Here is a 27,345-nt window from a genome sequence, read left to right as displayed (position 1 = left end):
CCATTATGGTTAAAGGGGGAATCCCGACAGTTTTATTGTCCTATGGATGCAAAAAATATATAAAATGTGTTCTCAGCCTTGTACAGTGCACCAACTGAGAGGTAGGAAAGGTTAGTGAAAGGGGAGATTGTCGTAAGGCAAAAACGATTGAAAGTACTGAAGAGGTGTTCTGAGTTATGACACAGCTAAAGTAGGTTTTCTTAGGAAGGGCAGGCTAGGAGGAACGTAATATGAACTTATAGTGTAGGAAATGTGACGTAGGATGAGACTTCCACAAAATACATTCAGGGTTGCGTGAACGCTACTCTTCACAACACTCACACTTCCTACAGTGGCACCCAACACCTTCATCATCAAGAGCAGATATGGGGGTGAAAAGTGGTAGCTAGTTTAGGGCATGAGGAGTTTGAGGTGGGAGAGAGGGAATAAATAGGTTGAGAATTCCTAAAGAGGCAAGGTTGTTGGGAAGAAAGGGAATAGCAGGATAGGAAGCAGTGGTCAGACAGGGAAAAGAAAGTTAAACTTATTGGAGAAATGGAAGACCTGATGAATGCTGCAGCTATCACTTTACTAACACCTCTCCCCTCTGTCGGTCTCTTCACCGGTTGCCTGTGCGCTTCAGGATTAACTTCAAAATCCTGATTCTTACTTTCAAAGCCCTTAACAGCGGCTCCCCTACCTACATCTCCTCACTTATCTCTAAATACACGCCTAACCGGTCTCCGCTCAATCCAATCTCCTTCTATCCTCTCCTCTGATTTCTAGCTCTCATGCGCGCTTACAAGATTTCTCAAGGTCTACTCTCATCCTCTGGAATGCCCTTCCCTGGTCTTTCCCCCTGCCTTCATTGCTTCAAACAATCCCTCAAGACCCGCTTCTTTAAGGGCGCTTACAACAATGCACATTAACACTCTCCCGTATTCCTTTAGCTCACCTTTCCTAGTCTCTCCTGCAATACTTACACTAGTGTGGCTGGGCCATCCCTAAAAATGGCACTTTTACCTATTGTGTAATACACCCTAACTGCCTCTAGATTGTAAGCTCATTTTGATCCAGTTGTCTCTAAGTCAAGTTTGTTACATACTACTTATGTCCTTTCTACCCATTTTACAGCGCTATGTAATTTGATGGCACTATACAATAAATGACGCACCTCAATCACACTTACCACTCAGGGTTAAGTGTGGAAAAGTAAGGTGGGAGTACCATATTGGTTCGAATATAGGCCGCACCCTTAAAGTTTGGTGCTATTTAGAAGAAAAAATACACATAAGTGGGAATAGTAAATCTATTTTATCTAATGTACAGGCATACATGTATTTTAACATTTTTGTACAGTTTGTCAGCATATGTTACCAAATAGCCAAATATGTTACCAAATAGCCATTTAAGGCTCTTCCACCCTTAATTCATAATGCACCTTACTTATAGATATGCAACTCTGTCTCCCAGAGATGCTTTATAACCCCCTGATATGCCACTCTGCCCCAGATATGCTTTATAACACCAGATATTCCATGCTGCCGCCCCCCCCCAACTTACCAAATGCACCTCCAGACTCCCTGGTGTCTAGTGGGGCTCACCGGTGGACGTTTGTGCAATGCGCACAGACAACTTCCGCTGCGGACACTTCCGCCGGGGCTTCTATGGTGGAGCACCGGAAGGTTATGTCACGCTGGGTTGGGTTATCGCTGTACTCTGGAGATGTTGGCGAACACACATTAAGGTGTTGTTTGACAGTGACCTATACCAGTAAATTCACACCTGAAGTACAATGTGTGTGGGGAAAAAAATACAAAAAAAATTACTACCATATTTTATACTTGGTTTTTTTTTTTTAAATATATTTATAGTAAATGATATGATACATCTAAAGAAAGCCATTCTTGTCCTGGCAATACAATGTATAACTTGCATGTGTTCAGTAAACTGGAAAGAAGAAAATTACAGCTAAACTGAGCACCACAGAAAACTTAAAATTGTCACAAAGGGGTTAATCCATTTGTGACAATGGCTGTCTAACATTTCTGCAGTGCTCATGTTTAGCTGTAAGTTTCTTCTTTCTCATTTACTGAGCCCACTCAAGTTACATTGAAGGGCTTTCTTTAGATGTCATTTTGATTGTATCATATAATTTACCATAAAGTATTAAATATGGTGAAAAATCTTTTACTCATCTAGAAAAACTAATGAAAAAAAAACTGCTAAATAGATTCTATTTTTTCCTGAGTTTTTTCCCTGAGATAATTACAAGTAACGTTTTTCCCTTTTGTAAACATTTTTTACAAATCTGGCAATTCTTCCCCCATATGCTATTTTGGACATCTTTTGAAGGTGACCATTGCAACTAGACACTGTAGGGTATCTTAGCTCTTTCAGTGCAGTAATTCTGCCACCAGTCTCTGTTAAACTTTACGGTAGTAATTTTTTGGCAGGTTAACAATTTATTATACTTTATTTATAAAGCGCCTACAGATTCTGCAGCGCTGTACAAAGATGAAAATGTTACAGATGAAAAGTATAATACAGAAATTGACATACAGATACAAGAAGAATGAAGGGCCCTGTTTCCGCAGGAACTTACAATCTAAGTGTATAGGGGGTGAGAAACGGGATAATCGGCATGTATTTCAATGATATGAGTGCTCTAATTTTTTATTTTTTTGTGTTTACCCTGTATATGTTCATTTTCTGTAATCTTTCTTGAAAGGACGGGATATAATAGGTCTTGCTGAAACGGGTTCTGGAAAGACTGGTGCCTTTGCTCTCCCAATACTTCAGGCATTGCTAGAAACACCGCAACGACTTTTTGCCTTGGTTCTTACTCCTACCAGAGAGTTGGCTTTCCAGATCTCAGAGCAATTTGAAGCACTTGGGTCATCTATTGGAATAAAAACTGGTAAGTGTGGGAGTTTGTAAGAGACAGGTTGTTACTAACAGGTTTTTTTTATTTTAACAGCAAAAGCTACCATAATGTTATCAAGCATAACAATGGCCTTCATAATTATATAACTGACTACTCTTGTTTGTGCTAAAGAAAGTTCCATTTGAACTAATACGGTTCATAATCTGGTTAGCGACTTGAAAAGAGTTCTTATAAAGCTTCTTAATGTGAGGAAAATGTATTTACTTATAAAATGGACCCCCCATGTATCCTGACTGCTATACTTGCCTATTATGGAGTTATAGGAGCAGGGAACATTCCCAACAATCTTACTTTGGACCGTTCTTACGCCACCAAATCTGTTAATCACCGTGCGCTCCATCTATGAGTATTACAAGCCTGGATAGTTTTAAGCTATCCCAACCAGTATACTACTCTAACTTGTAAATGGGGTCTTCCAGTGTAAATGATCTGACTGTGCTGCATTGTGGCATTATAGAAAAAGTTGCAGAATAATCGGCAGTCACAAGGACAACAGGTGGAACCTAGTGGAAGCATACTTTAACCAAACAGAAAAAGAAACACTAAGCTGTTGAAGTGCTTGTAATGTGTGTGTTAGGCTTTTGCATACAGACTAAATTTGTTTTGTTTTTCGTCAGTTGGTTTTTAGAGAACAAATTGAGTTTCCTTTCCTTCTGGTTCAAATTATATTCAGAGGGCTTTTTCCATTTGGAAAGGAAACACTTCACCCACCTCGCTCATGCTCTTATTCACTCTAGCATTTGTTTGCTCTTTTCTTCTGATCGCATTTATGTCTGTCTCTGTTCCTTCAGCTCTGCTTCTCTTGCCCCTTGTTCTTTATTATTCTTTCTGCGACTACTTCTCCCTGATATTCACTCCGTTAACCGAGCCAACGGGTGGCGATTTCCCTCAATTAGAGGAACAGGGGGCTGCCCTCTGTGACTGAAGCCTTTTGCAGAAGTACTTACAGAATAACACACATATTCAAAGAATAACTTGATGTTGGTTAAGATTATGCTTATCTATGCAATATAGAATTTTTTTTTATTTTTTTAATGAGGGTTTAGGACTACAGAAATATCTAGTTTTGTAGCAAATTCTTAAGGTAAACTTAGTCTCTTGTACTTGATAACTGGTGACTATGGAGGCCATTGGAGTACAGTGAACCCTTAGTCTTGTTCAAGAAACCAGTTGGAGATGTGAGCTTTGTGAGATGGTGCATTATCCTGCTGGAAGTAGCCATCATAGTGTACACAGTGGTCATAAAGGGATGGTCATGGTCAGCAACAATGCTCGGGTAAGCTGTCAGTTTTAAACAATGCTCAATTGCTTCAAAGGGGTCCAAAGTGTGCCAAGAAAGTGTCCTGCACACTATTATACCCATACCAGCCGAACTGTTGATACAAGGCAGGATGGATCCATGCATTCATGTTTACGCCAATGTCTGGCCCTGCCATCTGAATGTCGCAGCTGGAATCGCCTCATCAGACTAGGCAACGTTCTTTCAGTCTTCCATTGTCCAATTTTGGTGTGCCTGTGTGACTGGACAGGAGTGGCTTGACTCAAAGACCGCATTGACAATGGCACCATAGGAACAGGCATCTACTGCACCAGACAATACCCAAGGTGAAGACTATGTAGAGAAGCCCCCTGAAACTGTGCCCTTCAGTGTACGCTGTCCTTGCATTTTATACCACAACGCTAAGCAGCTGGCATATTGTACAGGAACATATGGAATGTGTTAAATCCTCCCAAGTCCAAATGGGAAATTCCACAGAAGGTTGTGGGAAATAATAAAGCTACGATTTTGTGAGACGTCCAGATTCAGATGGACAAGCAAGTACTGGTAAATCCACCCAAAGTGGTGGTGATAGACCAGAAGACCGAGATGGTGATAGGTGTAGTTGTGCCAAGTGACAGCAACATCAGAAAGGAGATATGAAGTTTAAAAAGTATAAGGGCCTGAAAAAGGACCCAGAGAGGATGTGGAAAGTGCCTCCTAAACTGGGGCAACAACTCCCAACAGATCCCAGGAACACCACCACAACGCTCTGCCCAGATGAGTGCAGTGCTAAGATACGGCGCAGAACCGTGAAACTCCCAGGCCTCTGGTAGAGGTTGAGGAAAACACATCACCCATAGGGATGAGAATGGTGTTTTTATTTATATTGGATTTATGCATTCGGATGCAAATTTAGATTCGTACAAATCTTCGTGGGCCTTTTCACTCTCTCATTCTGGTTTACTCACACTTCTTTTATCTTCGTCCGCATCTCTGCGATCACCTGGTGCGAGCTTACGCCAAAATGGTGGTGCTTCCTGAGGAAGTAATCGAAAGCTCCGACATTCTGCTCTCAGGTGAACCTGCGTCCAAATTCCAGAGCTTTTGCTGGTGTCCTCTCCCCTAGATTAAAGGATTAGGCGATTACGTCACTGGAAGTTCACAAGAAGTTATGTCCGTGGAGATGCGGACAAAGATCGATGAATGAGACCAAAGCACTTATTACTGTAAATATTAAGACCTTTTTATATGAAAGTGTAAGACTAGTAAACAAATGCCTTTTTTTCTGAAGTAATATTACTCTATAAAGGACCGATTTCCATCAGATCCTCTGCTATTGGTAATTAAATTGTAATCCTTTTATATGGTTTGCTTCACCAATTCTGTTGAGTTCTATTAGCTGTAATTGATGTCTTTAGCATTGATTTTCTAACGGTATCCTCTTCTTTTACAGCTGTTATTGTAGGAGGCATTGATATGATGTCACAGGCTTTAACATTGGCAAAAAAACCTCACATTGTTATAGGTAAGGATATACCTTTTTTTTTTTTTTAAACACAAGGATTGGACGAATCCAAGATACATATAGTGTTGCTACGGTATCAATGTTTGCGCTTATTTCAGTTATCTGCCTTTTGGATAAGAGCATACCTGTGAGAGAGGGAAAGCTTTGGGCCTCTGACTTAAGGCTAGGATAGCATGGAGCCCTGAGGTTTGCTTAGGACCCCTGTGCTTTGATCCAGCCAGGGAACATGTTTGATTGTGTGTGAGGTGAGCACACCACCTTTTTGCATTGAGTCAGTAGGCACACTGAACACCCTGGATCCACGCACTTACTTTATCTTTATGTACACTTTTTGATGAGGGTTGTGCTGGGTAGCTCTTAGGAGTGCCCCCCCCCCCCAAAAAAAAATTTCAGTGGCCCTGACCCTTGTGGGGAAGAGCCATGAAGATCCTTACTTCCTGCATGCCTTCTGACAGGGAGGGAAGGAAGGGGGCTGCATATATCTTCAGGCAGTGCAGCCACTAGAAAAGCTAAAGGGGCCTGTTTTCCACCATGGCACCAAGCCACTGAACTTCAGCGGTTTAAAAAAACAAATTTGCAATCCTGTGTTCCAAGGGAGACTTATCTTTCTAGCTCCTAAAATTGATACATAAAGTCAGAGCTAAGGCTTTGATGCATTTTTTTTTTTCTTTTGTCTTTATTTGGGGGGGGGGGGGCAGATTCCCATTATGCTGTGTTGTGTGTGTGTGTGTGTACAACATAATAGCACAGTACTCCCTCATCATTCTATGTGTCCAGATAGCTGCCACTTTAAAATAGTACTTGTTAAGTTCCCCCTAATAGAACCACTCTAGGGGCAAAACCACAAAGTAGTTTGTTAGATGTTGCTTGTTTGTCTCCAATTAGCCACTCCTGGACGACTTATTGATCACTTGGAAAATACTAAGGGATTCACTCTTAAAATGCTGAAATATTTGGTGATGGATGAAGCAGATCGTATCCTCAATATGGACTTTGAGACTGAGGTAAGATGTTTTAGTCTTAGAAGATTTAGTATGGATAGATATGATTTCCTATGAACTTCTGTAGTTTTGACTTGCAGTGTTTTATTCCATGTTTAATATATATTTTTTATTAACCACTTGACAGTTACCGTGCCAGGCATGTCTCAAATGCATCACCTTGACAACAATTGACGTGCTTGGCAATCGTTGATCGGCTCCTAAACACAGTTTGGGTGCAAAAAGCGAATGTTGATCGCTTTCTGCACCTGTTTAATCATGACGGTCCTGGGTAGATTGATTTTTATTAAATGAATCATTAGTCTCCCTGTAGACCTACCTGTCACGGCTAGCTATCGGATAACTGGACACATAGGGTGTGCAAGTGTTAACGATACCAGCCCTTTGGTTATTTCTTAGCCCTTAAGCACACCACAAAAACCGTACCAGACTGGTAATATGCTGCCACCACCAAGTTGTTTTAAGCTGACTACGGTTTATGGATGCTTCGGTAACACCCAGTACCACACTGAAACGATCAAAAATGTATAAAACCCAATTTAAGTAAAACACTTAAGTAGGGCAACTAACGATTTTAATAATCGATTAGTTGGCCGATTATTTTTTCGATTAATCGGATAAAAAAAAAAACAATATGCAAATTTAGTTTCAAATTTAATGAACTGGATGTTAAAAAACAACTTAAAATTTACATTAACATTCTTATTTTGTTATGATGTAATAAAAAAACAATATTTTCAAAGTACAAAAACCCAAACACAATATTTATGAAACAAAATAACCCCAAACATTCTGAAAAGAGGTGGACTATTACTGTTAAAGAAACTTTGCCCCAGCCCTGGCACTTTGCACCCAGCACTTTGCCCCACCCCTGGCACTTTGCACCCGGCACTTTGCACCCAGCCCTGGCACTTTGCACCCAGCCCTGGCACTTTGCACCCAGCCCTGGCACTTTGCACCCAGCCCTGGCACTTTGCACCCAGCCCTGGCACTTTGCACCCGGAACTTTGCACCCAGCCCTGGCACTTTGCACCCGGAACTTTGCACCCAGCCCTGGCACTTTGCACCCGGAACTTTGCACCCAGCCCTGGCACTTTGCACCCGGAACTTTGCACCCAGCCCTGGCACTTTGCACCCAGAACTTTGCACCCAGCCCTGGCACTTTGCACCCAGAACTTTGCACCCAGCCCTGGCACTTTGCACCCAGCACTGTGCCCCTGCACCCAGCCCTGCCCCCACATTCTGCCCTGCCCCCACACTCACACCCTGCACCCACTCTGCCCTGCACCCACTCTGCCCTGCACCCAGTCTCCTGCCCTGCCCCCACACTCACACCCTGCCCTGCATCCCCACCCCCACTCTGCCCTGCACTCAGTCTCCTACCCTGGCCTGCCCCCCCACCCCCACTCTGCCCTGCATCCCCTGAAACCCCACCCCCACCCCCGCGAACCGCTCTGTGCGAACGGAGCCACTCGCACAGAGCGAACCGCTCTGTGCGAACGGAGCCACTCGCACAGAGCGAACCGCTCTGTGCGAACGGAGCCACTCGCACAGAGCGAACCGCTCTGTGCGAACGGAGCCACTCGCACAGAGCGATTCGCACAGACATGAAGAATACTTACCTCCGCAACGCGTCACATCCGTCCCGGAACTAAAAGAAGGCGGAGAGTGCAGTAGCGGAAGCGGGGAACGCTCGCGGAGGTAAGTAAAAGGAGCCAACAACGAATCGATCACTCGATTAATCGATAACGGAAATCGTCGACAACGATTTCCGTTATCAATTATCGATTTTATCGATTCGTTGTTTCAGCCCTACACTTAAGTTAACATGGTTTATTTAGTCTTTCTCAGAAGGTAGAGTTAAGTTAGAGCAAAGAGAAAATTAATTAACATGTAGTTTAATCTGACGTATGTCAGTGCTTATATAGAAAAATAGGAACAAAGGTAAAAATGTAGACAGTTAGTTTGTAAAAATAAACAAGGAGAATCACAAAAATCGAACCAGGTACCATCTGTATATGATTTTATAGTGGGTTTCCCATAAGTTAATTCCATGGATAAACTTCCCTGCCATCCCAGGTTACACTATGGATAGACTCCTCCGTACCTGACTCAACATTTAAAATCCCCTCCCCTCCTGATATCCCCAGTGTTGTTTTTTCCTGCCCTACGTCAGGTAGGGAGGACTCATCTCCCGTTTTTTTTCCTCGGCTCTAGGTTGAGCCTGTTCCTTGCGCTGGGCCCCCTTGGTGGGTGGATGCCTTTGCACCATAGCCAGATGGCTGGCGCCGCCAAGCGCAGTCCTACCTGCTGCCGGTGAGGTGTCCTCTCGGCTCCCGCTCCTCCTCCTCTTCGTGTGCTCGGCAGGAGCTCTGGGCAGCATGGACGCTGCAGTTCGGCATCCCGGCTTCATTCGTTATGGCGATACTTTGGCTTTCGGTCGGGAGCATCATGCACTTCCGGTAGTGCTTTTCTAGCCTGGCTTTTCGCGGTTTTGAAAATGTTGGCGCCAATCTGCTGTTACAGCCTGATTGCAATCTATTTAAACAGATTAGGGTGAGTAGGTACTTTGCTTTTTCAGTTCCTGCTCGTTGTAGTTTCTAGGGTGCTGTTACATCTGAAGTGGTCATGTCAGCTCCTGATAATTCTGAGACGCCCCCCGGTTGAAGCCTAAGAAGGCTTTGGTGAAACAAAGCCTTGCAAGATTCCATGAAGAAACCTTGCGCTTCTTGCCTGAAGTTTTTTTTGGCCTGGATTAAAGAGGAGATGCAGTCTACCTTCTGTCTTTCATCAAACTGTCCCTGTACCTTCCTCACCTTCCGGCAGTGCGAGATCCCTCTCTCCTGGGTCGTCGGCCACTGTTATCAGACTCAGAATTCAATTATCCTAAGGTGGAGGAATATTCATCTGAGGAAGGAGAGATCAGTTCCTTTTCTTCTCCCGGTGGAGGAAATTGTGACTCTTATCTCCGCTGTGAGGTCTGCTATGCATTTAGAAGAGACTGCTACCCAGAACAGTGATTTCCCCCCCCCCCCCTTTTTTATTTATTTATTTTTTGCAAGTTTCTTCAAGCATTCAGCCTCCTTTCCTGTTCGCCCTGCACTGTCTGAGATTATTAAGCAGGAATGGCATCACCGATTCGATTGAGACCATCAGAATGACAGCCAGGGCATCTGAGCTCTCAGTTGCAGCTAGACGGGCCTTATGGCTGAAAGCCCGGGCCGCAGATAATGCCTCAAAGAATAGACTGCTTAATTGGTGAAGAGAGACTGGTGAAGAGCTGGAGTCCTTTTTAGAGAAAACTACAGGGGATAAGCATTGGATGCCACAGAGGAGACCCGCTTTCTAGAGCCAGCTGCAGTCCTTTCGGCAGTACTTCCTGTGCCAGTCCAGGGGCTATGGTTCCAGATTCTCTTGCTCTTAACGGGATCAAGGCTTCTGGGGCAGACTCCCTCGTGAGAGGGGTAGAATTGACAGGTTCTCCTTCCTCAAAGCTCCCCAGAGATCTGCATGATGTCACCCCCATTCCGGTGGGAGGGAACCTCTGGTTTTTCAGAGACAATTGGGTAAGAACCTTTGTATATCGGTTATCTGCTAAGTTTCCTACCAGGCCTACGGAACGTTTTTGGATTTCCCACCTTCCTCAAGACCGGGCGAAGCAGGCTTTCCTGTTGTCTACCGTTCAGCAGTTTGCAGATCTACTGGTCCTGGTTCCCGTCCCACAGCTGGAGCAAGGTCGGGGGGGTTTATTCTCCGGTCTTCCTGGTTCCCAAAGTGCCAGGGGAATTCCGTCTGATTATAGGTTTACGCTTCCTGAAGTCACCTCCGGTATGTCCAGTTCAAGATGGAAACCATAATATCCGCTCTAGACACCTTCATGTTCCGATCCATCCATCTCATCGGCAATTCCCGCGCATTGCCGTTCCTCTGGGTTCAAGTATCCAGCATTTCCAGTTTCAGGCCCTTCCGTTTGGTCTGTCGGCAGCCCCCAGAGTCTTCACAAAACTCCTGGCAGTAGTGGCGACCTATTTCAGACGTCAAGGAATTTCAGTCATCCTTTACCTGGATGACTTATCCACGGGCTTATCCATGCCTGTTTGGCTCCTGTTCTACAGTCTCACCTTACCAGAGTGGTTAACACATGGCGGGAGCTTGGTTGGATTTTGAATTGAGACAAGTCCAGCACCATTCCCTCTCAACAGATTGGCCTATGTCTGGATTCCTGCTCAGGGAAAGCTTTTCTTCCACCTTCCAAGATCAACAGGATTTGTTTGCTGATCCATGGGGTTCTCTCTGCGCACGGAAGCTCCGTAAGTATCTGCATGTCTCTGCTGGGCAAGATGGCCTCCACAAGGTATGCAGTTACTTGGGCCCTGGCCCACATGAGGACTCTTCAGAACTTTATCCTTCATCATCTAGAGTAGTGGCTTCCTAATGCCGCGACCCTTTAATACAGTTCCTCATGTTGTGGTGACCCCCAACCATAAAATTATGTAATTGCCGTATTTGCCCAAATATAGGCCGCACTCCCCCCCCCCCCCCCCCCCCACACTTTAAGTCTTTAAAGTCTTTTCGGGTCTAGCACCCGGCACATGCAGTTCTGGGTGCCGGGCAGGCAGCAGGGTTAGGATACCGATCCCCCGCAGCGGTGCAGGGGAGGATTGTTAAAGCTTACCACGCAGACGTTCACCGGCGAGCGTAAACGACCGGCACTGCAGGTGCATCCTACTCTCCGATGCGCTCAGACAGCCTCCCCTGCCAGCACTTACCACAGGGGGAGTGCCGGCATGGGAGGTTGTCTAAGCGCATTGTTCACCGGCGATGTGCATAAACAACCTCCGCTGCCGGCACGTCTGCTTGGTGTGCTTTAACAATTTCCCTTGCCGGGAATTCCCACGGGGGGAGTCCCGGCAAGGGAGATTGTTAAAGCACATCGTGCAGACGTGCCGGCAGTGGAGGTTGTTTACGCTCGCCGGTGAACGTCTGCGCGGTAAGCTTTAACAATCCTCCTTACCAGTGCAAACTCCTGGAGTCCTGGGTGTCTTGCGGGGGACATCTTTTCTACTTGTGCCGGCACCAGAAGTTGTATACCGTTCTGCGTAGAATAGATGTCCCTTGCCGGCCCCGCAAGACACCGGGGATTACATTTTTTCCTTTTAATAAAGCACCTAACTCTTAGGGTGCGGCCTATACTATTGTGAAATGTGTTTTCCTATGGTCTTAGGCGACCCCTGTGAAAGGGGCCAAAGGGGTCCCCACCCACAGGTTGAGAACGGCTGATCTAGAGGGAAACCCGTTCGCTCTGGACAGGCTCATCAGTCTTCCCTCATGTCAGACCGCCCCTTGCTTGGCTCCAACGGGACACCCTAGCTGCAGGGAGATGTTGGTCCTTATCAGCCAAGGAGCTTCTCACCACCGACGCAAGGATCAGAGGATGGGGAGCCACATATCAAGACAGATTCGTTCAAGGTTTTTGGTCTCCAGCTGTGCAACTCCTTCCTTCCAACTGCCTGGAGTTGCGGTGGAAAGAGCCCTGCATCATTGGGACCCGCTGCTATTTGGCAAGAACATTCTGTTACTCTCAGACAACCAGGCAGTAGTAGCATATATCAACAAGCAAGAAGGTACAAGGAGCCCTCGTCTTCTGCGTATATCTGAGGATCTCCATCTGGGCAGAGGCCCATTCGATGACCCTGTCTGCAGTCCACCTCAAAGGGACCTGGAATACTCAGGCGGATTTCCTGAGCAGAACCCCTGTTCTGAGCGGCGAGTGGGCTCTGCATCCAGAGACAATTCTCAAGTTCCGGCCTTCTCCCTCAATACTCGGGATCGTCCCTTGGTGGTAGATGCCTTCGCCCAGACTTAGAATTTCCTTCTCGCCTACCTTTTTTCCTCCCTTTTTCTCTGATTTCCAAGGTTCTGCAGAAGATCAAGAAAGACTGCGCCTCCTAATAGCTCCCGACTGGCCAAGTCACGTCTGCTATGCGGTCTTGATCACCCTCGGTTACTTGAGCCCCCTGAGGCTCCCTGCTTGGAGAGACGTTATTCATCAGGGTTAGTTTCTACACCCAAATCCTGCAATCTTCCAGCTGACTGCCTGGAGGTTGAATGTGAGATCCTGAGGGCAGTAGGAAGAAGGTTACCTCCCTCGGGTATAAGATCTGGAAGAAGTTTTGCAGTTGGTTTGGTTCCAGAGGAACTCTTCCTTCATCCTGTACCCCAGGATCGATTCTAGAGTTTTTACAAGAGTGATTTGCCCGTGGTCTTCAACCATCTACTGTCAAGGTACAGATTGCTGCCAGTAGTGCCTTACGTGAATTCGATCTCGTCTTGCTTCCGGTCGTCAGATGTTTTCCCCAAAGCCATCGTCCCTGGGACCTTAATCTCGCCTTTCGTAGACTTATGTTGCTGCCGTTTGAGCCTCTTCAGTCTGTTTCTCTACATTTGTCTCTGAAGACTACCTTTTTGGGGGCCATTACTTCTGCTAGACATTTGGCGAACTTCAGGCTCTGTCTACGAAAGAACGGTTTCTGCGTTTCTTCCCGGATAAGGTTGTGCGCTCTCCCGGAATCTATGCCCAAGGTACATCCAGCCTTCCACAAGAACCAGATCATCGTGTTGCCTACCATTTTTCCATCTCCCTGATCAGCAGAGGAAAAGGCTCTAGATGCCTCACCATTTATTTGGAACGGACTCTGCCCCTGTGTAAGTCCTCTCGCTTGTTTGTGGCCTCATCCGGCTCCATCAGAGGTTTCAACACTTCCAAGCGCTCCATTGCTAAGTGGATTGTCTGCCATCAGCCTGGCATACTCTGCAGCCGGCCAGTCTTCGTCTACTTGGGGGACTCTCCATACCTTTGTCCAGCATTACAGACTCTATAAGATGGAGCAGGAAGACTTTTTTGGCCATAAGGTCCTTGAGGCTGTTTTTTCCTCTTAATGTATTTTTCCCCTCCCTTCTTCTTGGGTATATCTATCCATAGTGTCATCTGTTGATCCCTGGTGACACGTTTGTTCCCTCCTTTCCTTTTTCAACACATTTTTTGTTTTCGCATCAGATTTGTTTTCCTGTGTGGTCTTTGTTGTTCACTGAGAATATCAGGAGGGGAGGGACTTTTAAATGTCCTGCCCTATCTAGTACGGAGGAGGAGTCTATCCTTAGTGTTACCAGTCATCGGCAGGGAGAAGAAGCTCTTGGTAAGTAGAACTTACTGTTTCTTGACCATTGTGTTCCTTTTGCCCAATCTTGAAACTCAAAATTGAGATTTGTTTTGTTCCCATTTTAACCAAGACTTGTCTTTTTGATGGTCAGATGAGGGACAGTAATTTAACTGTTTTTGATAGACTTCTTTTATCGTTAAAGTTGCTTAAGAGATCTCAGATTTCTTAAACTATTAAGAATACCCCCCCCATCAAGAAATTATTTCTTTACATAACAGAAGACTTCATCTGAGCTGAGGTTACATTTTTTTTTCTGGATTTCCGCAAATTGTCTCAATTTATCTCAACATAATATATCTGAAATATATTCAATATTTTTCTTACTCCACTCTTAGATTAATTTGCTTAATAGATAATTTAATGCTGTCTGGAGGGAGGGGGTCAAAACAAATTTATTCTTTTAGTTAAATGAAATTTATTTTTAATATCTGCAACTGTCTGAATAATAGAATTAAGGATTGGGTTCTGAATATCTCGTTTTTTTGGTTTTTTTTTATCTGTATATTATCAAGCCATAATAAATAAATATATATATATATATATATATATATATATATATATATATAATATATGTGATCAGGTAATTTGAAATCCCTTTTTTCAACGGCAAACCAGCTAGGACTTCTGATTTTAGCATTCTTATAAGCCATAAAGTGGAAAGGATATTCCTCTCTTGTTTGTACTTTTCAAGAAATCCAGAGACATTCTGGGTTTTTTATTTTGCCAAATAAATTCCAGGACGTATTTTCTAAATTTATTTCTTAATGGATATGCGATTCTGAATGGTATTGATCTAAATAAATGAGTTTTGGAACCAAATTGTAAGGACTTGCCTACCTCTCCGATCCCGCGGCGTGGCCGGTCCCGCGACGCTTCCTCCTCGGCCGGCTTCCAGGACAGCGAGTACCACCGATACCCGGTCGGCGTCTCCACTGTGTGGCCGACCACACAGCAAACAGGTAGCACAGCGCCACCGTGTGGTCAAAACATCTGTAAGTGTTCTTATAATCTCGGGTGACCTCCTTAATGCAGGACACACCTCCACCTGTCCCTATTTAAACCTTGACTTCCTCTTCTGGGTCACCCTTGGTTGGTGTATTCTGTGGTTTTCCTGTGCGACTATTTCTTCGTTTGACCCGGCTTGCTGACTTTGCTCCTGTTTTCTGATTTGGCTCCTGTTCTCTGATTGTTGGTATTGACTCGGCTTGTTTGACTACTCTTCTGGATTTGATTCGGCTTTCTGCTGATTCTCGGTTCCAGCTCTCCTGGCTACTCCTGGTTCCTGTTTGCCTGGCTCTCTCCGCCATCCGGGGTCCTCCTCATCCAATCGTTACACAAATATGAGTTAATTATATTAATTCTCCCCAGCCATTACATTTCTAGTCCTCTTCAGATGTCAAGCTGTTTACCAAATATTTCCAATAATTCAGAATAGTTTTAAGTTTTCTTCCAATCCCTTAATTTTATTCATAAATAGTCGATCTTCATATTATCCCAGTTGAATATATCTTTAAACTTTTTTGATCTTTTGAAGTAAGGTAGTGATTCAGCATTGTTTTACAATTCATTAGACAACTGTATCTTTGTATAGAGTGGAATAGAGATTATAGAGTTTGAAAGAGTCAGCAGGATGTCTGCATATAAAATGATTTTCGTCTAGTGACCCTGTATTGTTATCCCTGTGACGTCAGTTACCTGTCTGATCATTGCGGCTAGGTGTTCCATTGTCATAATATATAGAAGTGGGGCAAGGGGGCATCCCTGTCTTGTACCATTTTGAATTGGGAACCATTCTCATTCTATCATTTTTCCTGAGACTTTTGCTGAGGGTATTGTGTATAAAGCCATAATTCTATCCCTATCCTTTAATGCCAAAAGATCCCAGGCCTGATCTAGAAAAATCCCCAGTTAACCTGGTCTAAAGCTTTTTCTGAATCTAAAGCCATTACAACAGAGCTTATTTTCTGTTTCTATATGATGCGTTATATTAACCCCTTCAATCCCAGGGGTTCTTGGTACCTCAAAGCCCGGAGCAATTTCGCCATTTTTGCGGGATGTCGGTTTAGCGATTATTCTCTGTTCCTGTTAGTAGTGTACCCATGTAAACTATTTTTTCAAGGAGAGATAGAGCTTTCGTTTGATACCATAGTTGGATGATTAGCTGAAAATTTAGAATGAGAAATTTAGTAAAAACTAGCGAAGATTAGAAAAATAAACTATTTTTTTTTTTACATTTTCCCTCTGAATCCTCACAAAATTAGGTAGTGATGGAAATCCCCTCCAGGACACCTGAATTAATAAACTTGATTTCAGAAATACCTAATTTACATAGATTTTCCAGACTTTCCCAGCACCAGGGAGCATACTGTAAGGTGTACAATTTTGTATAATTTTTATGCCTATGGCTTAACGGGTTTGGGGGTTGCGAATGGGGCAGGAGGGTTATACTGGCTAGATGTTATGCTAGGGCAATTGGAAGTAAGGTTTTTTATTTTAATTTTTTTACTTTTTTTTTTTTTTTTTGTTTTTTTTTTTTTTTTTTTTTTTTTTTACACAGAAATGGTTAGAGGTCCTCCCTAGGGACCTCCTGAACATGCCAGTGATGTCACAATGACAGGGTTATGTCAGCAGTGAAGGCTTTAATGCCGGAAGCTGTTACAGCAGATCGGACAGCAGACTGCTGTCAGTGGGGAGTCCAGGCTGTCAAACGACAGCCTGGTCTCCCGTGTAGCGGCAGGGATGTGTCCTGGACGTACCAGGACGTCCATAGGGGTTTCTTAATAGGTGTTTTTTGGACGTCCCGGTACGTCTATAGGGGATTTGAAGGGGTTAGAGATCCTTCTTGTGTTATCAGAGGTATTACATCATTCTACAAAGCCAAATTGATCTTCATGTATTCGTTCGGGTATAAGTTTTTAATCTCTTAGCTATGATACTAGAATAGGCTTTAATATCTAGGTTTAATAAAGAGAGAGGTCTAAAATTAGATATTTGGGAAGGGTCTTTACCCGTTTTTAGAATTGGAATGATTTGAGCCTGGAACATCTCTTTTGGAAATGGGTTATTTTATAAAAAATCCTTAATGGGGATTATCCTCAAATCGTAAATAAAAATTTGCTGAATAGCCATCTGGTTCTGATTTAAGATTCCTAATTGTTTACTTAATTTCAGACAAAGAAAAAGGTTAATTTTAGCTCTGATTATTTTCTGAAAGTTTAGAGAGATTGTTTATTTAAAAAGGTAGAGGATTTTGTATCTTTTTTAAATTATATAATTACTATAACACTATCTGTTTTTGGGTCTAGCAAGGTTTTTTCCTCTCTTCACAAAGTCCTTTTTTTATTTATTTATTTTTTCTCTCTCCCTTAATCCAAAATTCATTGGGTTTTTCACTTTTTATATTGGAGGGGGGGGGGGTGATCCAGAAGGCAAAAAAGGTAGGTAGGGAACACGGTTAAAGGAATTGGTACAACGTTGCCAAGAGAACGTGGTCAATAAAGCACAGTGTACAAAAGATACGTACATGATGCATATAGATGCAAAGTGTACAGGCGAACGTGCTCTAGAAAGGCGTATAGACAGAGAACAACGGTCACCCCATACAGTACAATGCCCGAGGCAGTTACGGAGTGTGTTTACCCACAAATAAGAGCCGGTGCAACAAGGTAGCGGTGTAGGCCTCCCTCTGTCTTATAGAGGTAGCAGAGAGATCCTCAATCACCCTAATGTCCTCCACCTTAGACATCCAGGCCTGCAGCCTTGGAGGATGAACAGACTCCCAGAGAGGGGCAGGCCCACCAGATGTGAATCATGGTACCGACGTCGCTACAGCACCTCCAGCAGCAGGCAGAGACGGTCGGGAACATGACATGTAATTTTTCCGGTGTGCGGTACCAGAGGGACAATTTTATAATTTGTCTCTTGTGTCTTAGTGGCCCTAGAACGCTGGGTGAGGGTAAATATCTTAGTCCAGTCCGCATCAGAAAGTCGTACATCGCAGAATGAGGGGGTGAGTCAGATAACCTTGACAGTAACATTGAGTATAGCATGGAGATGGCCCCAGCTGGTGGGCGCCATCTCCATGTGAAAGCTGTAAAGGGCAGGATACTAGAACTGCATGTAGGCGAACAGGCTGCGGGACCCCCAAGAATGCCAGCCTCCCTTGGGCCTGCCCCGGCGCAAAGTCCAGGTTCCCCCAGCGGGACAACATAGGCGAGGGTGACGTGGAGAGCCGAGCCCGAGGACCCACGCACCTCCTAGACCGCCAAAGTAGCAGAAATCAAGGGATGCTGAAAAAGAAAAACTTTGAGAAAATAATCCAGAGCAGACAAATAGCCATCATCTGAATAAACAAATGGAAAAAATAATGAAATAAAGAACATATCAATAGAAAACGTAATAACACACAGTCGGTATCAAAAATCCGTGTATTACACATAAATACTGACGGGAGGGAAAACAAACGACACCCTAGTTGAGGAAAGAAAAAATACGAGAATATGAAAACTGTCAGGGCGGGAATAATGGCCGCCTCTGTGTCTTTATAAATCATGATTTTACGTCATACTTTAGTAATGGTAATTTATAAAGACACGGAGGATCCCATTATGCTAGTTTAAAGCTGATCAATGACTAGAAGAAAAATGTGTCATAGGTTTGAAATAAAACTCCCTAAACATAGACTCCCTGGACCAACCCGTCGCCTTAAGGAGATCTTCCAACCTCCATCCCAAAGATGTAACTTTAGACGTCATGGCCCCTCTAGTAGAATGGGGACCTAAAATGGAAGTGTCAATACCCGCAGACCCTAACAACCATTTGACCCAACGAGACAAAGTTTTGGTCGTAACTGGTAAATGAGGCCTGCAAACAGACAACAGATCAGGACGTGAGACATCCCTGAAAGGAGCTGTCCGTTCCTCGTAAGCTTTGAGACATGACACAGGACATAAATGAAGCGGTGGAGGAAAGGAAGGATAAAACACTGAGGTAACAGACGCTTTAGTACGTCTGTTAATGTCAAACCTCACACCTTCCAGAGTGAAAGATCTAGATGAGATATCCAATGCCTGAACATCAGACACACGCTTACGTGATATAAGACAAAACAGCATGACCGATTTGGCGGATAACTGCTGAAGAGACAAAAAGGCATTACCAGGCCATGCAAGCAAAAATTGAAGGACGGCACTAAGATCCCATAAGCCCCAGTATCGAGGGCGGGGAGGGCGAGACAACTTCATGCCCTTCAGTAAACGGCATACAACCGTCTGCTTCCCTACTGGCACACCAGCAATGCCTACATGCCCAGCAGAAATAGCAGACCTGTACACGTTAATCATGCGGTATGTCATCATCAAATTTGGTTAGAAAACATATCAGCGTTGAAGCAGCTGAAACGGGATCCACATGTTGCTCCATGCACCAATGTTCCCACATGTCCCAGGCATGACTGTAAACTCGCCTAGTTCCTGGTGCCCAAGCTCCTGCCAAGAGATCCTGAGTCGTTCTCGAAACTCCCTGGATACACCAGGGTCCCCAGAAACCTTCCACACCAACGGGGGCAGTAAACACTGGTGAAGTAGCGGATGAGGGCACCCCTCTAACTCCACCACCAAGGCCAGGCTGGAGGGGAGTAATCGTGGAACATACACTACCATCTCCAACAGTGTCGGAAACCATGGTTGAGTGACCCATAACTGGGCAATAAACACCAGCAGGGTGTTGCATCTTTTGGAAAGACCAATCCTGTAGGAACTTGTCGGATGCTAGGGCTTCTGGATCTAGTCTCCAGCTGAAAAACCTGGGAAGCTGGGTGTTAAGCCGTGAAGCGAACAGATCTATTTCCAGTGGGCCCCAAAGATCCGAGATCCGGTGGAATACCGATTGGAGTAAGCGCCAATCGCCGGAATCCCGGAGATGACGTGAATTGCAATCGGCGACGTAGTTGTTCATACCCAGCATATGCTCAGCTTGAACTGCTATGTTGTGAGCCAGGCAGAACTACCAAAACTCTGTGGCCAGACCGGAAAGTTCCTGTGACATCGTGCCCCCTAGATGATTTATATATCCGACCGCCGACAGGTCGTCCAGTCAGAGGTGCACGGAGCAGCTTTATGAATCCCTCAAGAAACTTAGAATGGCAAATGAGCCTGCTAATAGTTCCAGGCAATTTATAAGGAGGAGTTTTTCCTTCAGCGACCACTTGAAGGAAAGTGGCACCCTAGAGGCTACATATGGAGAGACATGTGGTGTAGGGAACCACTCTGCTGACCTGGGGTGCTGTAATTCATCTGGATTAAAGAGAGGCTCACCCTGGGGGTCCAGAAGAGTATCACCGTCTATTAGATGGGAGGAGGGACTAGTCTGATCCCCGCTTCCAGGTGCTGTATCCTGTCAATCGGAAAAATCGGCCTGGTCTGAATCAAACGACCCATCCGGTGCCTCCTCAGATGTCGACTCAGTCAGACGAATCAGAAAAGGGTTTAGCCTTTTTCCATTTACACATCGATTTTTTTTTTTTTTTTCCCAATGGTGGGCTTTCACTCGGTGCAACCACATACTCTGTGACAGGGAGTACCTTGTCCGTCTTATTAGTTTTGGAGGGCATATGTGTGGCATGATGGGATTTAGAGGACGCCTATAGGGTAGTCTTATATTCAGGCTTTTTCTTTTTTTCCATAAATTAATATTTAGATTTTGGGGGGTTGTCTTTATAATCGAGCAAATACGGTATGTCCCTTAGGTGAATAATATAGGTTGTTTCCCTTTTTCTGTAGTTAAGCTTTTATCTATGTCTCTGTTATACTTTTTAGGGCCGATTGTCTGACTCTATGTATTTGATAGTTATGTTGGAGGTATCAACCGTTTCTCTCCCCAATTTTCTTTAATGGGGGGTTACTTGTAATAGTTATAATACAGTACAGACTATCCGTAGTAGGGATTCAGACTCTTTGAAAATCGTTCAAACGTAAGTAGTAGCCCAAATACCGTTTTAGCTGCCCAAAATAATGCGGATAACATATATAATAGTTCTTGGACAATAAAAAATAATCTTCACCAGACCTTCATTTGTGAATGTGTAATTGGATATATCTACTCGCTGTGGTCTTGTCTTTATTTTATGTGTCCAGCCAGCTCTATTAGTTGATCTTTCTCTTTTCTTTTCTTTTTCTCTTTTCTCCTTACTTTTCTTATTTGGTGGTTATCCCCTTTGGCCGGGTATGTGCTGGGTCTCTCCCATATTGCACCTGCTCTCCTCTCTCGCAGCTCAGGGAACAGATCGAGGTTCCCCCTCGATATAGGCGTTGACGGGTCTCCAATAACGGGAGACCAAATTCAAGGTTGTAATCTCCTTCTATGCCTCCCTCCAGTACTTCCCTCCTGCCCGTCACAGCTCATTCTCCGGAGTTTCTTCAGCCACTGGCACAAACGGCCTCCGCCATCAGACACCTTCCTCTCCACCCGCTACTGGAGGAGGCTCGCGTAAATACGCCAGTACGTCGCCCCCCCCCCCCCCGGGATGTGTAATTCTGCAATGTGGGCTTAAAGGTATTCCATTTGTTCAGAGAACAATCCGTCCCAGTCTATACATTCTATAGTAGAGTAGTTATCCATTTGCTTTTTGGAATTAATCTCAAATGAAACCATGTTATGGTCACCAAACTTTGATGTTTGAGATAAGTACCTCATTTAGTTATTACCAGATCCTACTACTAAGTGTGAGATATATTGGTCATCAAGCAGTTTCAGAAACTTGCTGCCCTTAGTGGAACTAGGTCCGCTATTCCAATCTATATCTGGGTAATTAACCCCTTCGTGACAAAGGCTGATTTTACTTTTTGTACCCTTCGTGACAATGGCCGTTTTAACATTTCTGCGCTGCTCGTGTTTAGTTGTAATTTTCTTCTTTCCCGTTTACTGACCCCACACACATTAGATATTGTTTTTTTCAGGACAAGAAGGGCTTTCTTTAGATGACATTGTTTTGATTGTATCATATTATTTACTATTAAAAAAAGTATAAAATATGGTGAAAAATGTAGAAAAAAATGACTGTTTCTAACTTATAGTTGAAAAATCTTTTACTCATCTATAAAAGGTAATGAAAAAACCTGCTAAATAGATTCTACTATTTGTCCTGAGTTTAGAAATACCCAATGTTTTGTTTTTTTGCTTTTTTCTACACATTATGGTGCAAAAAGTACAGGTAGCGTTTTGCTATTTCAAAGCCATTTTTTCCAAATCTGGTAATTCTTCCCCCCCCCATGTGCCATTTCAGGTATCTTTGAAGCCGGCCAATGCAATTTACCCCATCAAGTCATATATTTTTGAAAACTAGACATCCCAGGGTATTCCAAATGCTAGTATTTTAACCCTTTCCAAGCACTAATTCTACCATCAGCCTTTGTCAAACTTTATGGTAGTCATTTTTTTTGCATTTGTTTTTTCACACACATTTTACTTCAGGTATGAATAAACAGGTTCTGGTATATGTCACTATCATAAAACACCCCAATATGTGTTTAGCAACATATCCTGAGTACAGCGATACCTCACATGAATGATTTTGCCTGGCTGTTTGGGGGCAAAAGGGCCACATTTGGGGCATGCGCATTTTCAATGTTGAACTTTGGCATTTGGGGATCCACTGCCCATGCCCTATTTGGTACATCTTTGAGCCAGGCCATTTCAGTATGCCCAATAAAGCCATATATTTTTGAAAACTAGACACCCCAGGGTATTTTAAATGCTGGTATTTTAACTCTTTGCATGCACACATTTTACCACCAGCATTTTTGCAAAGTTTGCAGTAGTATTTTTGTGTGTGTATTTTTCCCACACACACCTACTTTTATGTATGAATTTACAGCTCCTGGTATATGCCGCTGTCACACGACACCCCAATATGTGTTCAGCAACATCTCCTGAGTACAGTGATACCCCACATGCATGGGTTTGTCATTTTTGGGGGGAACTAAAAGGCCACATTTGGTACGTGTGCATTTTTCTAATTGGAAATTAGATGTGTGGCCATCCTTCCCCCCCCCCCCCCCCCCGTGTTAATTGGGACATTGTTGAATCCGGCCAATTCAATTTACCCCATCAAATCATAAATTTTTTAAAAGTAGACACTCCATGGGCATTTAATATGCCAGTATTTTAACTCTTTCCATGCGAGAATTGTTTTAAGCTAATGTGCTAATTTTAGGACTTGCTCACAAAAATATATATTTTATATATTTTTTGTATTTTTTTTTTGCCTTTTTTTAAAACATTTAACATTTTTTTTTCAACTTGAAGGTTCCCCTGATAGTGACATCAGAGGGAAATTATTTTTACATTTTACTGGTTTTTTACTAATTATTAATTTTTATTTTTAATTTATTTTTTCTAATCACACTGACATTGACTTGCATGGTTGAATGCAGTACCTGTAATCAACCTGCAAGTGGAGCCAGAGTTCTCTAGAGGGTCAGGAGACCGTCAGGAGCTGGTGGTACCCCCCCACAGAGTTTAAAGCATCCAGGATTATTGTCCTTCTCAAACCTCATAGGGGCCCTGCGGGGTTATCCTCCAACAGACCTATCTCCTTATTAAATCAGGACCTAAACATTTTTGCTAAAATTATGGCTGCTTGTTTACAACCCATCTTAATGAAGATTATCTCTCCTTCCCAGACAGGTTTTGTGAAGGGTCGTCATTCTACCCAGAATGTTAGAAATGTGATTGCGGCTATTATGGCCTCTAAATTCAATAATGATATAAGGGCTGTTAAAATAAGTTGTGAAGCCGACAAGGCCTTCGACAGAATTTCCTGGTCTTATCCATTTCTTTAAATTTCATAATTTTGGTCTCCCATTTATTCAGGCCTTCTGAGCTCTATATCACTCCCCCATGGCACAAGTAACAGTAAACTATTAACCCCTAATACGTATTATCAAAAGGTTCTGCAGATTTTCAGGGTATCTCGGTTGGTTCGTCTAAATTGAAAGTTGCTGCCTTTGCAGATGATCTTATTATTCCTATCTGATCTCAAGGCAACAATGCCTCACCTCCTTCAACTGTTGGAACTTTTCCATATAGCCTCAGGGTTTCTGGTTAACGAACAGAAAACAGAAGTGCTCCCTATATTTCCACAGGCTTGGCAGAACTTTCCATTTAAGTGGACCCCCTCCCCCACTTTGAAATATTTGGGGCTTAATATCCCGACTAATTTATCACACCTTTTATAAACTAAACTTTGTTCCGTTGCTACTTCAAATGGAGCGTTCCCTTACAACTTGGCCTAAATTTCATCTTTCCTTTTTGGGGCGTTGTCACTTATATAAAATGATTATCTTCCCGAAACTCTATCCACTTCAGATGTTGCCAATCACATTAAAGAAAACTAATGTTTTGTTCCATAATAAGATACTGCGACAATTTTTGTGGCAAAACAAAAAGGCTATGGGAGCGTGTATGACGCCACATGGGTTTGGACCCTAGCTGCTCCAGATTTCTCTCTTTGGTACGTAACCCTGGGTTCCAGCATGGCAGGGAGGATGTTATTTTTTAGCGATTAGCATCGTTGTCGTGGTCGTTTGTTGAATAATTTTCTAGATCAACAAACCGGTAAATTGCTCACATTTACTTGATTACAGACTAAATTCTCCCCTATAGTATTCCGTTCTATTCATTACTTGCAAATCCTCAACTATGTCCATACCATCTCTCACAGTTTCTCGGGTAGAAACTTTAATAATGTACTGGATTCTTGCACATTATCTCCTCTCCAGCAACTCCGTATGGCGACCATTTATAATATCTTTAGACCCACAATGACGTGGGATACGCAGGGGGCTGGTGTCGCTTCTTGGAATAATGAATTCCCAGATTTGGACTTGGATTTGATCTTTCGAGCATATGTTAAAAATTCTAAGATTTTTGTCTCTAGAGTATTAAAGTGAAATGTTTTTGAAAATACTACATAAGGCCTATGTCACTCCCAAGCTTCGTTTTTCAATGGGTCTTGCTGACCACTCCCAAAGCCCGACGTGTCAAATGTCAGGTGCAGATCTCATTCATGGTTTATGGTCCTGCGGGTCTATCGCCCCCTTCTGGACTGAGTTACAGACCTATATTACAGGAGTCCTGAGCATTTTTTTTTCCAAAATACGGTGGAATGGGCAATCTTTGGGCCACTTCCGCAGACCCTGCACCACAATACTTTCCAGGCCAGACCCCTTCTTAGCATCCTTTCGGGTGTAGGTAAACGAGCCATTTTATCCCAGTGGATATCTCCTCAGCCACCTTCTTTGGAAATGGTCCTATCCCGAGTAAAATTTTTGTTCCAAATGGACTAGATCGAATCCATTCTACATAAGGAAAGTAAGTTCAAACGTTTTTTTTTTAACAGGTGGTCACCTTACAGAGCGTCTCTAGGTAAATCCACGCAGGGCTCCATTTTTTTAGCTTTCAATACTACTCAATGGTATTGCCTTCAAGTCCTAAAAGGTCAGCGCCCCATTCAGGGATGATGGAGCTGGGAGGGGAGAGTTCTGCGATGACCCAGGGGAGTCCGGCTGTGGAGGTTGTGGGAGCCTTCTGTTTAATTTTTCCTATTTGCCCTATCCCCTTACCTCCCGACACAAATTACCGTATTTGCTCTAAAAAAAAAAAAAAAAATACCCCTCGTCTTATAATCGGGGTCGTCTTATAATCAGACCTCAACTAGGTTAGACTATGAGACTAAGATCCAGATACCCCGCAGCGATGCAGGTGACCTCTTGTCCCGCCCCCCCCCAACTTACCGGTACTTCTGAGTCCCCGGTGCTTAGTCTGGGCAGCGTGTAGAGCTCCACGCGATTCGCTTCATAGAAGCCTCAGCGTAAGTGAAGGGCAGTAACGGAGGCTGTCTGTGCGCATCGTGCAGACCCCCACCGGCTGACAGAGAGGATGATTCTCTCTGTCAGCCAGTGGGGGTCTGCATCGCACAGACAGCCTCAGTTACTACCCTTCACTTACGGTGAGGCTTCTATGAAGCTGCAGTGAAAGTGCCTGTCAGTAACGGAGGTTCACAAAGCACCAGGGAGTCAGCAACGGAGTCGGGAGAGAGGCAGAACGGTGTATGGGAGGGGGGAGGAGTCAGAGGGGTGTATGGGAGCCACCCTCCCATACACCACTCTGGCTCCTCCCCCTCCCATACGCCTCTCTACACGGCTCCCTGGTGTCTTGTGAACCTCCGTTGCTGACAGGAGGCAGAGTGGAGTATGGGAGGGGGAGGAGCCAGAGTGTTGTCTGGCAGGGGGAGGAGCCAGAGTGGTGTATGGGTGAGTTATAGTGGTGTATTATGAATTTCAGGGCATATAGGGGGTATAAGGCATATCGATATTGGGCATATCGATATTAGGCATATCAGGGGGGCATAAAACATATCTGGGGGTAAAAGGTATATCAGGGGGCTCAGTTGCATATCACTGGCATGTAAGGAGTATAAGGCATATCAGGGGCACAGTGGCATATCAGGGGGCACAGTGGAATCTGGCATATAAGAGGTATAAGGCATATATGGGGGCAGAGTGGCAAGCTGGGGGTCAGATGTGCATAACCGGGGGCAGTTTGGTAAATAAAAGAAAATATAAACAAGGCTTTTTTCTCATAGTTTTTATTAAATATGAAAAATAGTTAACATATGAATTAATATTTACTGTGTTTGGGTTCTTGTAGCTTTTATTATGTCAATAAATAAGAAGGTGAATAGAGAGAGGCCATTGCAATAAAGAGATGAAAGTGTAAATTGTACGTTTTTTATTACATTATTTTAAATTTAAAAACAATTGCATTTTTTTATCCGATTAATCGAAAAAATAATCGTCCAACTAATCGATTATTAAAATAATCGTTAGTTGCAGCCCTAATTTTAACCCTCTATACGCCACTCAGCCTCCTGAAATGCCTTATACCTCCCTAAATGCCACGCTGCCTCATATGCCTTTTAACTCCCTAAACGCCAGTGGCACATAGGGGGTCAAAAGGCATATCATGGGGCATACTGGCATTTAGAGGGTTAAAAGGCATATCATGGGGCACAGTGGCATATAAGGGGTATAAGGCATTTCTTGGGCAGAGTGGCAAGCCAGGGGGCAGATGTGCAGGTTGAAAAAAAAGAAAAGGAAATAAAAACATATTTCAAATAACACTTTACCGATTCATAAAGACATTTAAAAAAATAAGTGTGTATGTATATATATATATATACATATATTATATATAGTGTGTGTGTATATATATATGTGTGTGTGTATATTAGGGCTGCAACAACTAATCGATAATGAAAATCGTTGCCAACGAATTTCATTATCGATTAGTTGAATCGATTTTTATCGATTATAAAATGAGGGTTTTTTCAGAGCAAACGCTCTGAAAAATAC

Source organism: Sceloporus occidentalis, unplaced genomic scaffold, assembly GCF_023333645.1.
Source record: "Sceloporus occidentalis isolate IW3139 unplaced genomic scaffold, rSceOcc1.0.p SCAF_340, whole genome shotgun sequence".
Lineage (NCBI taxonomy): Eukaryota > Metazoa > Chordata > Lepidosauria > Squamata > Phrynosomatidae > Sceloporus > Sceloporus occidentalis.
This window is presented reverse-complemented; position numbering follows the sequence as displayed.